This window comes from Lampetra planeri, chromosome 46 (assembly GCF_965212315.1).
Source record: "Lampetra planeri chromosome 46, kcLamPlan1.2.h2, whole genome shotgun sequence".
Taxonomy (NCBI): Eukaryota; Metazoa; Chordata; class Hyperoartia; order Petromyzontiformes; family Petromyzontidae; genus Lampetra; species Lampetra planeri.
This window is the reverse complement of record NC_136152.1, coordinates 6232665-6245671: the sequence shown is the minus strand read 5'-3', so window position 1 is coordinate 6245671 and position 13007 is coordinate 6232665.

Genomic DNA, 13007 nt, shown 5'->3' with positions numbered 1-13007 from the left:
CTTCAAGGACCGCCTCGCGACGTTGTTCATTCTTAAAATATGTTGGGGTTTTTTTGATTTACCAAATTCGATATAAAAGGCTGTTGCTATCATTTTCAGTTGCAGACTCCATGCTATAGACCATTGGTGATCTCTGCAACGGCCCCACTATGCTCGGGAGTGGATAACCACTCTCATCAGATTCAGCCAGTGGTCCAAAGTGGGTCGTTAGTGAGTCCTCTCCATTCAGAGTCCCTATTTGCTACTGGAGGAATCCGATGAGCTCTGAAGCTCTTTTTCACAGATGTCCAGCAGTTTTTACAGATGTTCAGTTTGTGCCTCTAGCCAGTAAACATGCCAGCGTAGAGTCAACGTTGGCACAACGTTCACGCAACGTTGAGTAAATGTTGAGCCAACGTTGGCTCAACGTTCATGCAACGTTGAGTCAACGATGAGCCAGCGTTGGCTCAACGTTCACCCTTACCTTGAGTCAACGGTGTAACAACGTTGGCTCAACGTTCACCCAACGTTGAATCATCGATGAGCCGACGTTGGCACGTGCCTGGAACCCATTGGGCCGACGTTGGCCCAATATCGGCAACATCAACAACAACGTCGCGTGTTTACTGTGCAAGGGCACCGAAGGCAAGTCTCAGTAGGGTAACGCGCGTGTGGGGCCGGCATCGATGGACGGTGCTTCTGTGCGCGCATTCGAAGGGCGACATTGAACGGCGTCACGAGGCATGCGAGTGCGGCGCAGGTTTGCCGCCCGCGAGCGTCGTGATGTGTCGAAGGCAACGCGTGGGGTGCGTGCATTTCTCGCGTGGATAATTTACAACAGCGAACATGGAAATGCCCACGCTGCAATTGCGCGTTGCTGTCTCGCTCGCGGAGACGATGGGGCCGCTAATCCCCGTCATGCCATCACAATTGACACTCGGGACATTTTGTCTCAGGCCCAATAAAATGTATGCTCTCTCTGCCTTTATCCTGAATGCTTTCGTGGGTGTGTGAGTGGTGATGCATAACTCCCCACAGGCACCAATGGGATTTTTTTTTTAATCTGTGGTTTTTCTTTACATACTTAACATTGCTTAAGAATGTAATTAATTGTAAGCACTTAAAGTACTGGTGATGTCATTGTGTAATGGTTAGCACACTGGACGTATGAGGTCGCCGGTTTCAGTTAGGGTTAGCCATAACCTTAATTAGTTCTGATGGCATGGCAGTGAAACAATGGTGCAAGTTTCATGCATGTGTGTGTGCTCCTACCTCTTCTAAGGCGTCTGGCCAGCATGGAAGAGTTGACCAAACTACCCACTAGAGAGGCTCTCTACTGCTCCCCATAGCAGGGGCCCTCTTTTACCAGCAGTGGTGTGAGTAAGCAATTGCAGGGCTATACCTATACCTTTGCAAGCTCAGCATCTTGCATCCAAGTGTGTGCACATGGGACATATCGTCCTAATGCTACAATGAGTTTTTGGCTACTGTTGGTGCTGAACCAGTGGGTAAACATTCCATATTCCCACGGCAAGGACCAGTTCACTTCCACACGGGGCAGCCCATGTTTAATTTCTACCGAGTGATTGTTGTCTGTCTAAACAACTCCAGAGAGATGATGGGTTGGGTTGAACCCTTGCCGGGTCCCTAACTCTCAATTTAATCATGAGACGCCACACCGCTGTGCCCATCCGTGCCATATTTTGGTCACGTGACACACACAGCCAGGCTCGGTAATTGCCTTCACAAAGAGGTGTTGGCGCAGCGTGGAAATTAGCTCGGCAATGGACACCCCACCTCGTTCGTGATTAGCGTGGTCAGTGTTACTCCATAGCGGCGCCTTGACGACATTGTGAAATATCGCACTTCTTGGGTGGGCTGCGTGCACACTCATCCTACCTGTCATTATTTTGGATGGCATTTAAAGGTCCAATGGGCAATTTGTATTGCCAGCCACGTTGCTCAGTGGTCGGGGGGCGAGCGGGGACTCGCCAATCAGAGTTCAAACGCTGGTTGGGGGTGCGGTTGATGACTCAGCTCATCATCCCTGTGGGGTCGATAAAATATGACCACTTTGTGCGGAAGTCAACCAGTAGTTTTCCTATGGATAGACTCAGCCCTGACATAGAAATGTGGATTTTCCACTCCTGGCTCGGAGCTGTAAACAAGAGATCGACACCACCGCAATGCTCGTTTCATTCGAGTACGAGATTACTGTAACTGTTTTTTATTTAGATTGAATGTTCTTGATGAAGATACAGTATATTTATTTAGAAATTACATTTCTAATTGTTTCCAACGGATGGGATCGATGCTGCTGGCTGATGGTATAGTGGTTGGTTGATGTTTTTTTTAAGCATATCATGAAAATGTTTCGTCATCATTATCATCATCAGCAAACACCGCCTTTTGATTAAAATTAATAACGCTTTGAGTAACGGCCCATTTCTAGACAAGAGTGAAAGTGGGTTTTGACCTACACTTATTTGTAGATGTAACTTTTCCCAATTACTTAGAAATCCAAATTTACTTCAGTTCATTAATATAATTTTGCATTAGCTCCGCTTAAGTGGAAAGCAAACCATTTTAACTACATTTAAAATATTTATTTTTTCAATCAGTGCTTCTAATTCGTGTCTCGTGTACGCTTTATTGGTGAGTAATGTAAGATGCTCTACAGTTTATATAGATACAGGAAAGGGGTGAAGTTGTGTGCAGTTGTGAGCACATTACGCAATGAACCTAACGCCCTGAGTTAAATTCCTGGCCATGGCTAAACACGAGTGGCGATCACCAACCTGCACTGGCCAGTGTGGTGAAGTATGATCAACAAACAAAAAAAATCCCATAACCAACAAAACTGTGGGGAGGTCTTCATCCAGCCGTTAATTGGGAAAAGGTTGTAATGTGTCTAAGTATAATAAAATGAGAATAAAAAAATCATGCAGGAAATTAATATTCCGATGTGGCTGATAACTTGTCCGGGTTGTACCACGTGTCACAGGGGACGTGATGTTCGATGTTCTAGACCACGTGCTTGGCAGCATCTTCGAAATCGAGACGTCGGACATCGTGCCCCCTGCATCAAGCGGTAGCTGCACGCCGCAGGCGCGAAAAGGCCCGCTCGGCTTGCGCGCATGTGTGTGTCTGTGTCCCCAGTGACTTATCCACCTGGGAGTGACAAGGCCAGGGCACTTGTTCATGTCCTTCCAATCTTCCCCATTCACGAGTAAATTGGACAAGTAGTGCCACTACAGCAGGCACACTTTGTTGACAAGACTCGTGGAAAATTGAACTGTCTAGGCCTCTAGGGGGTCTGCTGTATGGATAGCGTCTCTGGGTGTCAAAACAGTCACGAGTGCTTTTTTTTATTTGCTCAAAAGAGTGTTTGAGATACTTTCCCACCCTCGATTTGTGTTCCTGATCTCGTTGTAGAAATTGCACATCCCCATGGCAGGGACCAGCCCTATCAATAGCACGATGACTGTGGACATCCCATGAAGATAAAGTAATGCTTGTATTTGTATGTGTTTTTTCTTTTTCCTCCGGTTTTAGCTGCACCACCGATTGGCACGGTTGGCTACGTACGCTGCTAAAGAAATGTTCAATGTATAAGGGCAGTCAGTGTTGAGTCTATAGGTGCAGTATTGAATCTATAGTGCAGTGCTAAGTCTATAGTACAGTGTTGAGTCTATGGGCAATGTTGAGTCTATGGGCAGTGTTGAGTCTATGGGCAGTGTTGAGTCTATGGCGCAGTGTTGAGTCTATGGGCAGTGTTAAGACTATGGGCAGTGTTGAGTCTATGGGAGTGTTGAGTCTATGGGCAGTGTTGAGTCTATGGTGCAGTGTTGAGTCTATGGCGCAGTGTTGAGTCTATCGGCAGTGTTAAGACTATGGGCAGTGTTGAGTCTATGGGAGTGCTGAGTGTATGGGTAGTGTTGAGTCTATGGTGCAGTGTTGGGTCTATGGGGCAGTGTTGAGTCTATTGTGCAGTGTTGAGACTATGGACAGTGTTGCGTCTATGGTGCAGTGTTGAGTCTATGGGGCAGTGTTGAGTCTGTGGCCAGAGCTGCCTCATGTACAGGGGAAGTTGATTCCAGTGGAGGGGAGCAAGGAGGGAGACGAACCGAAAACGGGATTGGGTCGTTGGAGGAGGGACAGAGAGAGAGGATGAGAGGGGCATGGAAGGAGACGAGGGAGGCAAGATCATCGCATTAGTGGGATCGGCGATGTGCAGAGTCCTTCATCCAGCAGTGGATCGATCACAACTGCTGCTCCTGCAGCCTGCCGCTAATAATAACGATTCTGATTTTATTGACCGCGAATGAATGACGGGCTGAGCTAACAATTTACCCATGTCATGATTTTATTACGTGGACCTTGTGAATTTTGAGCACGTGCACACACACGCACGCGCATGCGCACGGACGCACACCGCTTTGGCTATCCTGATGATGCGAGTTGTAATTACTGGAGAAACGTAAATGTTGTGGATTTGCTTTCCAACACACCGGTGTGCTGTACTAGTACACGAATTGGCACGTTCTGTTTACGTGACAAACCTTACGAATTGGATGTTGTCTGTTGGCGGCGGTTTTAACGACACATTCGTTTTAACGACACATTTATATATTCACGCAATCGAAGCCAAAAAAAACAACAACGTATTATGGATGATATTGGTCGCGAAAGCCTACGCGTTCAAGTGAAATGTCGGTCTCTGAAGGCGGGTTGCCCTGTCCACGTGGTTAACGTGCGCGTCCAAAAACATGGGCTGCGGGTTGCTTTGTACGCGGGTGACGTCAGCCCTTGCCCGAGAGGGCCTCTTCTCTCTCTCTCCTCTCTCTCCCACGCACTGCAACCCTCCCCCCCAACTCCTTCTCCTCACCTCCCACCCACCCCCCCCAATGCCGGAACGCCACCCTCATTGTCATGCAGACTGCGCATGGGCTCAGAGACAAACACGGAGCATTCCCCAGCCAGCCAGAACGGCCATCCCCGCCACACGCTGGCGCTGAATCAATTCCGGAATTAATAGCCAGCTGCAGTGTTGGAGCCAAAAACGAAGAAGAAAGAAAAACAATCCGAAGCGCTTGCAACGCCATGTGTCACTCTGAAATCTACTTTCATCATCATTATCAACCATGATCAATTCACTGCTGGATTAAGGGCTGCCCCCCCCACCCCCCGATCATCACATCCTACGATCTCTCACGACCATGTGATGTGACAGTGAACCCACGCACGAGCCATACTCATCATCATCACTTTCAGCCACGTATAAGTGCCCAAGGCCCACGCACTTTTATTAAGTCTGAACGATGTCTGCCTTTATGTGCAAGACTATGACCTTCATGTCATTGATTAATTGTCAAGCACCCAAGATGTGTGCGGAATAGCTATTGTAATATTGGATTATAGCCCTCTATGTCAATTCATTGCTGGACAAAGTCCCCCCCCCCCATACTGCCCCACGCCTAGTGAGTTTGGGTAATAATTGCGCCGCTTGCCCAGACAGCTGTTGAACGTATTTATTTTTCACTAAAACATGTTGTTGGAATAGTGTTCGGCGATAGCAACAGACGACCACGTGATCGGGTGAAATTAATCAACCTCTTAATGACTGGGAGTTTAAATTGATTTCAAATCAATGCTTTTTCAGAGACTTCCCCAGAAGGGGGGTGTGGGTTCAGTCAGGGGCATTATTGTTGTTGATATGTCAATATTGTTGCTGATGTTGTTGATATGGACAACAGTCTTGTTGTTGAGGTTAATATGTCAATATGGTCGTTGTTGATATGAACAACAATCCGATTGATGTTGATGTCAATATTGTTGTTGATGTTGTTGATATAAACAATAATCTTGTTGTTGAAGTTGATATGTGAATATTATTGTTGATATGTCAATATTTTTGTTGATGTTGATATGGATAATAATCTTATTGTTGTTGAGGTTGATATGTCATTATTGTTGTTGATATGGACAATAATCTTATTGTTGGTGATATGTCAATATTGTTATTGTTGATTTGATTGAAAGTGGGCCAGCAAGTGTAAATGGGAAATGAGTAGCAAGGCATCCATTTGGATTGCAGTTCAATCTAGTCATATATACCGTGTGAATGCATGGGCGATGCTACTTGTTCAGAATTGTGTTATCTTTCAGGAAATGTCAGGACAACACAGCTACCATCATGAACATGGGTGATGCAGAAAACATGCTCATTGGCCTGATTTCAAAAACCTGTTCAATCATTCTACACCTATAACAGGTTATATGCTTCTTCTTGGTTCTTTCGGTAAAGTCACGTAGAAGGAAAATAATAAAATAATAAAAATAAAACATAATAAAATAATTCTCACAACGTTTCGGCCACAACGCAAGCAGCCGTCTTCATGTGGCCGAAACGTCGTGAGAATTATTTTATTATGTTTTATTTTTTATTATTTTCCTTCTACGTGACATTACCGAAAGAACCAAGAAGATGAATCCCTGCAGTCACGAAAGCTTTAAATCGAAATTTAGGTTATATGCTATACTACTTAAAATATTTGATATTCCATTAATTTAAAATCCACCAATGATAAGAAGGTTTTCCTCCGGTCATGGGGGATTTTGTTCCATACTTCACCACACTGGTCAGTGTGAGTTTGGCGAAGTGTGCGGGGAAGAGATCAAAATCAATTGAGATGCCAGTCACCATTGATGCGAGCCGTGGCTGGGAATCGAACTCGGGTCGCCAGGTTCATAACGCAGCACGTGCTAACAGCCGTATCACCGTTCCACCGCCTAGCGTGATATATTCAGTGTAGCACTGTTCTGGAGGGCATTACTGGCATTGTGACAATAACATTAGACATTTTCAATCAGATTATGGGTCGTGGAATGGTGGTCCGGTGGTTAGCGCGCTGCACTTTGAACCCATACGGATTGTAAACTCATTCTTTAGAACTGCTTTTTTTGCGTTTAGTTTGTTGTCCTTCCCCCGCACCTCCTCCGATTAGCACGGTTGGCTACGCACGGTACGAAAGACTTTCAACATATTCTTAGGGTTTTTTCGGTAAAGTCACGTAGGTAAAAACATTAAAAAGTAAAATAAAATAAAAAATAAAAAAATATAAATCACGACGTTTCGGAGGCAACACGAGCCTCCGTCTTCAGGTGGTACCGTCACAGCCACGACAGCTATATCAAGTAAATGAGAGATTGCAGGAGTTACCACTGCGTTTATATAATGGTTGGAGAAGGTGGTGGGGCAAGGGCCGCATACTTATTATTAATATGGTAAGGTGAGGCTTGAGACTAAGAATAGACTGCATAACAAAGGCTTTCAACATACATACACATGGAGTTTGCTGAGTTCGACTCCTGACCACGGTTAACATCAGTTGCGAGTGACATCTCAGCCAATCCTGCCCCCCCCCCATTTCCCTACACTAAGCCGCATTGCCCAGCATGGCGAAGTGATGGCCATCAAACACCATGGCTTTCTTCATCCAGCAGTGGATTGGCAATAGGCTGTCAAGCATAACACGACGCAAATTACATCCCACTTGCAATATGCAATGGCCATCAAGGTACTGCTCATACCGGAACGATGATTTTGCGATTGTAGTGGTATGTACCTTGTCACGTTTATGTAAAATATTGGCCCACATTTTGACAGCTTCATATTGTGCATGCTCTTTGATATTACGATAATACGATAAAAAGTGTTCCCTCCTATTTCATTTGCTTGTCACAGGCTTCCTGATAGATTTCATTTAAAGTTCCACTTTTCAGCTGCTAACATAGTCTACATACTGTGGAAAAACAAAGACACACTATTTTAAGTCTACCCAGTGGCTCAGAAAGCACTTTGTCATTTACCAATTTCACACCAGCGGATGCATTAATTTCCTCTTTATCTCACGCATATACAAACAAATTACACAGATTCCCCGTGTAGCCTTTTAACAGGCTGTTGGGACAGCTGCTTTTAGTGAGCCCCTATGAAGGCCGGCAAGGCTCTCGATGGGGTTGTGTGGATAGCACCACCCCAGGACGTTTTTGTCTCCCCCCCTCCAATGCTGCTGATATTTACACACCGCACCGGGTACACATTTAAGGCTGAGTTGACTTAAAGGAAGCCCAATAATCGCCACAGCGGGGTGACCCGCACGTTGAAGTCAGCACACGGTGCTCTGAGCTCGGCCACCTGAGTTCGATTCCTGGGACCCACGAGTGATATTTGAACTGAAAAGGTAACCCACCCCAACCCCCTCTATCACCTTAAACCCGTACAGACCAACGTGGTCAAATATGGTCAACAAGCCCCCCTCCCCATAACAGGCACGACGTAGGTAAGAGGCCTTCATCTAGCAGTGTTTTGATAAAGGATTGTTAGTATATACACACATGACACGGCGATGGTTATGCATTAAGACACAATCGACATGAACATCAGTAACGTATTCATTCCGTTGGCAACGCGTGTATATTGTTACGGGTAATGTTCAAAGCGGCGCGTGCGAATATCAACGCGTGGTTGACGGATATTTTCATTAATTCACTATAGTACGTATTTATACATATATATGTAAGAAATGCGGCATCCACAGCCTTACATGATCTTCGAATTGTCAACCGATGCGTACCCGTGGCAAACCCGTACAGCAGAATGCTCAATGGATCATCACCACCACCACGAATACCATCATCATCACGAACATCGTAACATCCCATTGCTTTGGTGACATTACCTTCAATGCATTTGCATAGCAGTCGACGATGAGATGTGACCGCCGTCTAAACCTTCGACACATTCACGTTATTCAGGCAAATTAGGACTCTGTGTGTGTCACGCACTCACTCGCTACACTCACATTACACGATTGTGTGTGTGTGTCTTACACTCACATTACACGACTGTGTGTGTGTCTCACACACGCATTACATGTTAGTGAGTGTGAGTGTGTCTCATACTCACATGTTAGTGTGTGTGTCACACTCACTCTACACGACTGTGTGTGTGTCACACTCACTCTACACGACTGTGTCTGTGTGTGTCTTACACTCACATTACACCACTGTGCGTGTGTCTCACACTCACACGACACGACTGTGTGTGTGTGTCTCACTCACTCTACACGACTGTGTCTATGTGTGTCTTACACTCACACTACACCACTGTGAGTGTGTCTCACACTCACACGACACGACTGTGTGTGTGTCTCACACTACACTCACATGTTAGTGTGTGTGTCTCACACGACACGACTGTGTGTCACACTCACATTACATTATAGTGAGTGTGTGTGTCACACTCACACGACATGTTAGTGTGTGTCTGTCACACTCACACTACATGTTAGTGTGTCTGTCACACTCACACTACATGTTAGTGTGTCTGTCACACTCACACTACATGTTAGTGTGTGTCTGTCACACTCACACTACATGTTAGTGTGTGTGTGTCACTCTCACACTACATGTTAGTGTGTGTCTCACACTCACACTACATGTTAGTGTGTCTGTCACACTCACACTACATGTTAGTGTGTGTCTGTCACACTCACACTACATGTTAGTGTGTCTGTCACACTCACACTACATGTTAGTGTGTGTCTGTCACACTCACACTACATGTTAGTGTGTGTCTGTCACACTCACACTACATGTTAGTGTGTGTGTGTCACACTCACACATCACACGAGTGACCTACTTACGAGAGGAGATAGAGAAGATGCTGCCGCTGGATTTCGCGTCGTCTGGCCCGCTACAGTGCTACAGTATACATATACTATACAAATGTACTGCAGTTTATATACAGTCTATATATACTGTTTATATATATATCCAATATATATACTGCAGTGGGTATGTATGCCGGAGTAGAATATCTATTTGTCCACACCGTTTTACGCCGGTGTATTAATACACTTCAGTGTTTGCTATCTAATACAACTGAATTCGATACACACTATGGCGATGACGGTGCGTGAAAGACAAGTATATTAATATATGTTTAAAAAAAAAATCGTAAAATATATCGTGGCCTGGGTGTTGCGTCTTATTCCGAAGCTCGCGTGTATACGAATATGAACGTAAAAAAATGTGTCTCTCTCTCTCTGTCTGTCTTGGGGAATACAAACGATGGAGTCGAACGCTCGGCTTCTTCCGCAAGCTGTCAAGCGATCCGTCAAGATTGACGTGCGTCGGGAATTATGACGAATTCGACGACGAGAACGGCGACGACTTTGGCGATGGGTAGAGAACTGAACGGCGGTCGTAATCACACCAAGGGCGCGCCATTGCCTTGCCTTCGATTTATTCCTCCACCCCCAACACCACCACCACCACCCCCATTCAATGCTCGACTTGGAATTCTCCAACCTTTGAAAATCCTCACCCCTCCCTCTTCCCTCTCCTCCTCTTCTCACGCCCAACCGCAGCAATTGTTACAATGGTGACCTGGCGTGCGACGTTCGGTCGTTTCAATAAATTTGCCCATGCAAAAGTATTTAAACAAACGAATAAAACATATTTCCGAGCCGTCGCTGTTATCCCCATTGTGCCACGAGAAGAGACATCCGTTCGCATCTCTCGCAGAGCGAGGTTGCATTGTGAAGCCATCGGCCCGCGGAAGCGGACATCGAGGAGCTACATCTGAGATGCCGTGCAAGCGAGCTCCGCGTCCACACCGTGCAGGGCAGCACGTTCCCACTCGTTCTGCATAATGAGAGTAGTAATGTTCGACACGTTGACTTTCGCGACCAATATCATCCATAAGAGGTTTTTTTTTACTGGGTTAGATCGCGTAAATATATTAAAGTGTCGTTAAAACCCGCCACCACCCGACACAGCCAACTAGTAAGGGTTGTCACGTTAAACAGGAAAAGCCAATTCGTCACTGGTACAGCACTGTGTAGTGTAGTGTATAGTGTAGTGTATAGTAGTGTAGTGTATAGTAGTGTAAAGTGTAGTGTATAATGTAGTGTATAGTGTAGTGTATAGTAGTGTAGTGTATAATGTAGTGTATAGTGTCGTGTATAGTAGTGTAGTGTATAATGTAGTGTATAGTGTAGTGTACTAGTACAGCACACCGGTGTGTTGGAGAGCCAAGCCACAACATTTACAACCTGAGTACGACGTTTCGCCAGTAATTACAACTATCTTCATCAGGCGACCACCTATGTGCTGTACTAGTGACGATTTGGCCACGTTCTGTTTACGTAACAACCCTTACTCGTTGGCTGTGTCGGGTGGTGGCGGGTTTTAACGACACATTTATATATTTACACGATCTAATCCAGTAAACACATTCCTGCGGAGGGAGCTGATAGGAACGTTGGGTTGCTCGGTCAATGGCCAGGGTCAACGGCGGCGTGGTGTATTCCGCAAATATGGCCGACTGTGAGGGCGGGCACAAGCCGGCGTGAGTAGGTTAAACGTTGAGCTTTATAAGGGCACCACGGGGTGACCAGCCCCTCCCCACCCCCCCCCACCCCCCACCCAGCTCCACCCTCCCCACCCAGCCCCTCCCCACCCTCCCCATCCTCCCCTCCCCACCCAGCCCCACCCTCCCCACCCAGCCCCTCCCTCCCCACCCAGCCCCTCCCTGCACGACGGACCAGTAAACACCCTGCATTATGGAGAGTAACAATGTTCGTCGCACAGACGCTACACGATGGCCAAATGAAGTGCACAATCACACTGCACTTGATGTGTCTTTTGTTCTCGTGCAGACACTGGTGACAGAGTTGTCTCACCGCTGCTGGATGACAGGGCGTCATAATTATTATTATTTTTGTTTACCATCCTTCTCTACGCTGGTCAATGCGTGTCGGTGGTGAAGGCGGGGAACATCGCTGTGGGAGCATAGAAAGTACTGTACAGTACAATTTTTTTTACTCCACTGCCCTCTCCTGCCCACCACTTCGACCACAGCAGTTTGCGACTGCACCGAGTATACTACTATACACGTGTACAGGCATACATCTACGACGAAATAAGTATTTAAAAAAATAATTGCTGAATGTTTCTAGATTTGACGTTTTCGTGACTGCAAGGATCCTTACTCTTTGGTTCTTTCGGTAAAGTCACGTAGGTGAAAATAAAAAAAATATATTAAAAATAAGATAAATAAAATAAATAATTAAAATAAAATAAGAAATGATTTTTTTTTCACCTACGTGACTTTACCGAAATAATTAAATAATATGTGTGCTAAATGATTTGGAAATGTGTATAGCTTTAGATTCGTGTATGTGAGACCTTACCTGGAAAATTCAGTCTCGAAAACTCCTTCTTGTCCTCTGTCAATAATGTCGACTTGTAACGCGGCGCTGCACCGCATTCGCTCACTCTCAACGAGAGAGACTCCGACTCAAATGAAAAGGCATCGTCAGTCGAACGAATGTACCACAGTACCTTAACTGATCTCGTCAGGGAGCGCAAAGCATCACGCGAACTCCGATATAATCCTCGCTGTGCTCTTGCAAGAAGCACTCCTGCGGCCGTCTGGAACGCTCTTCCTTTCGATGTTACGAAGCCACTGATCTAGATTGATAACGCATGCTTTTCTTGCTTAGTTTGTTGTCCTTCCCCCCGCGCCTACGTACGGTGCGAAAGAAGTTCAACACACAGGACATATCAGTGGGAAGGCAGCAGTCAGGCAGTGAGCCGGTGCTAGCAAAAAATGTCCCAAGGGGCCGTCCATAAATGACGTCACGCACATGGGGGGGGGGGGGGGTCAGACATTTGTGACGATGTGTGACGAGGGGGGGAGGGGGTTTGAGAAATGTGACGTCACATCAAAATGCGAAACTTTAAATAAATATAGACAACACGTTCTACTTAATTAAATATACTTTTTAATAAATGTTTTCTCCTACAACATCAGAGTGCAGCGCCACATTAAATACGCACTACAATGACAATAGTTTAAAGCGATTTGAAGTATGTTTTATTTGGGGGGGGCAGAGCTTTGTGACGTCATTTTTGACTTTTTGTGACGCCGTGTGACGAGGGGGGGGGGGGAGTTA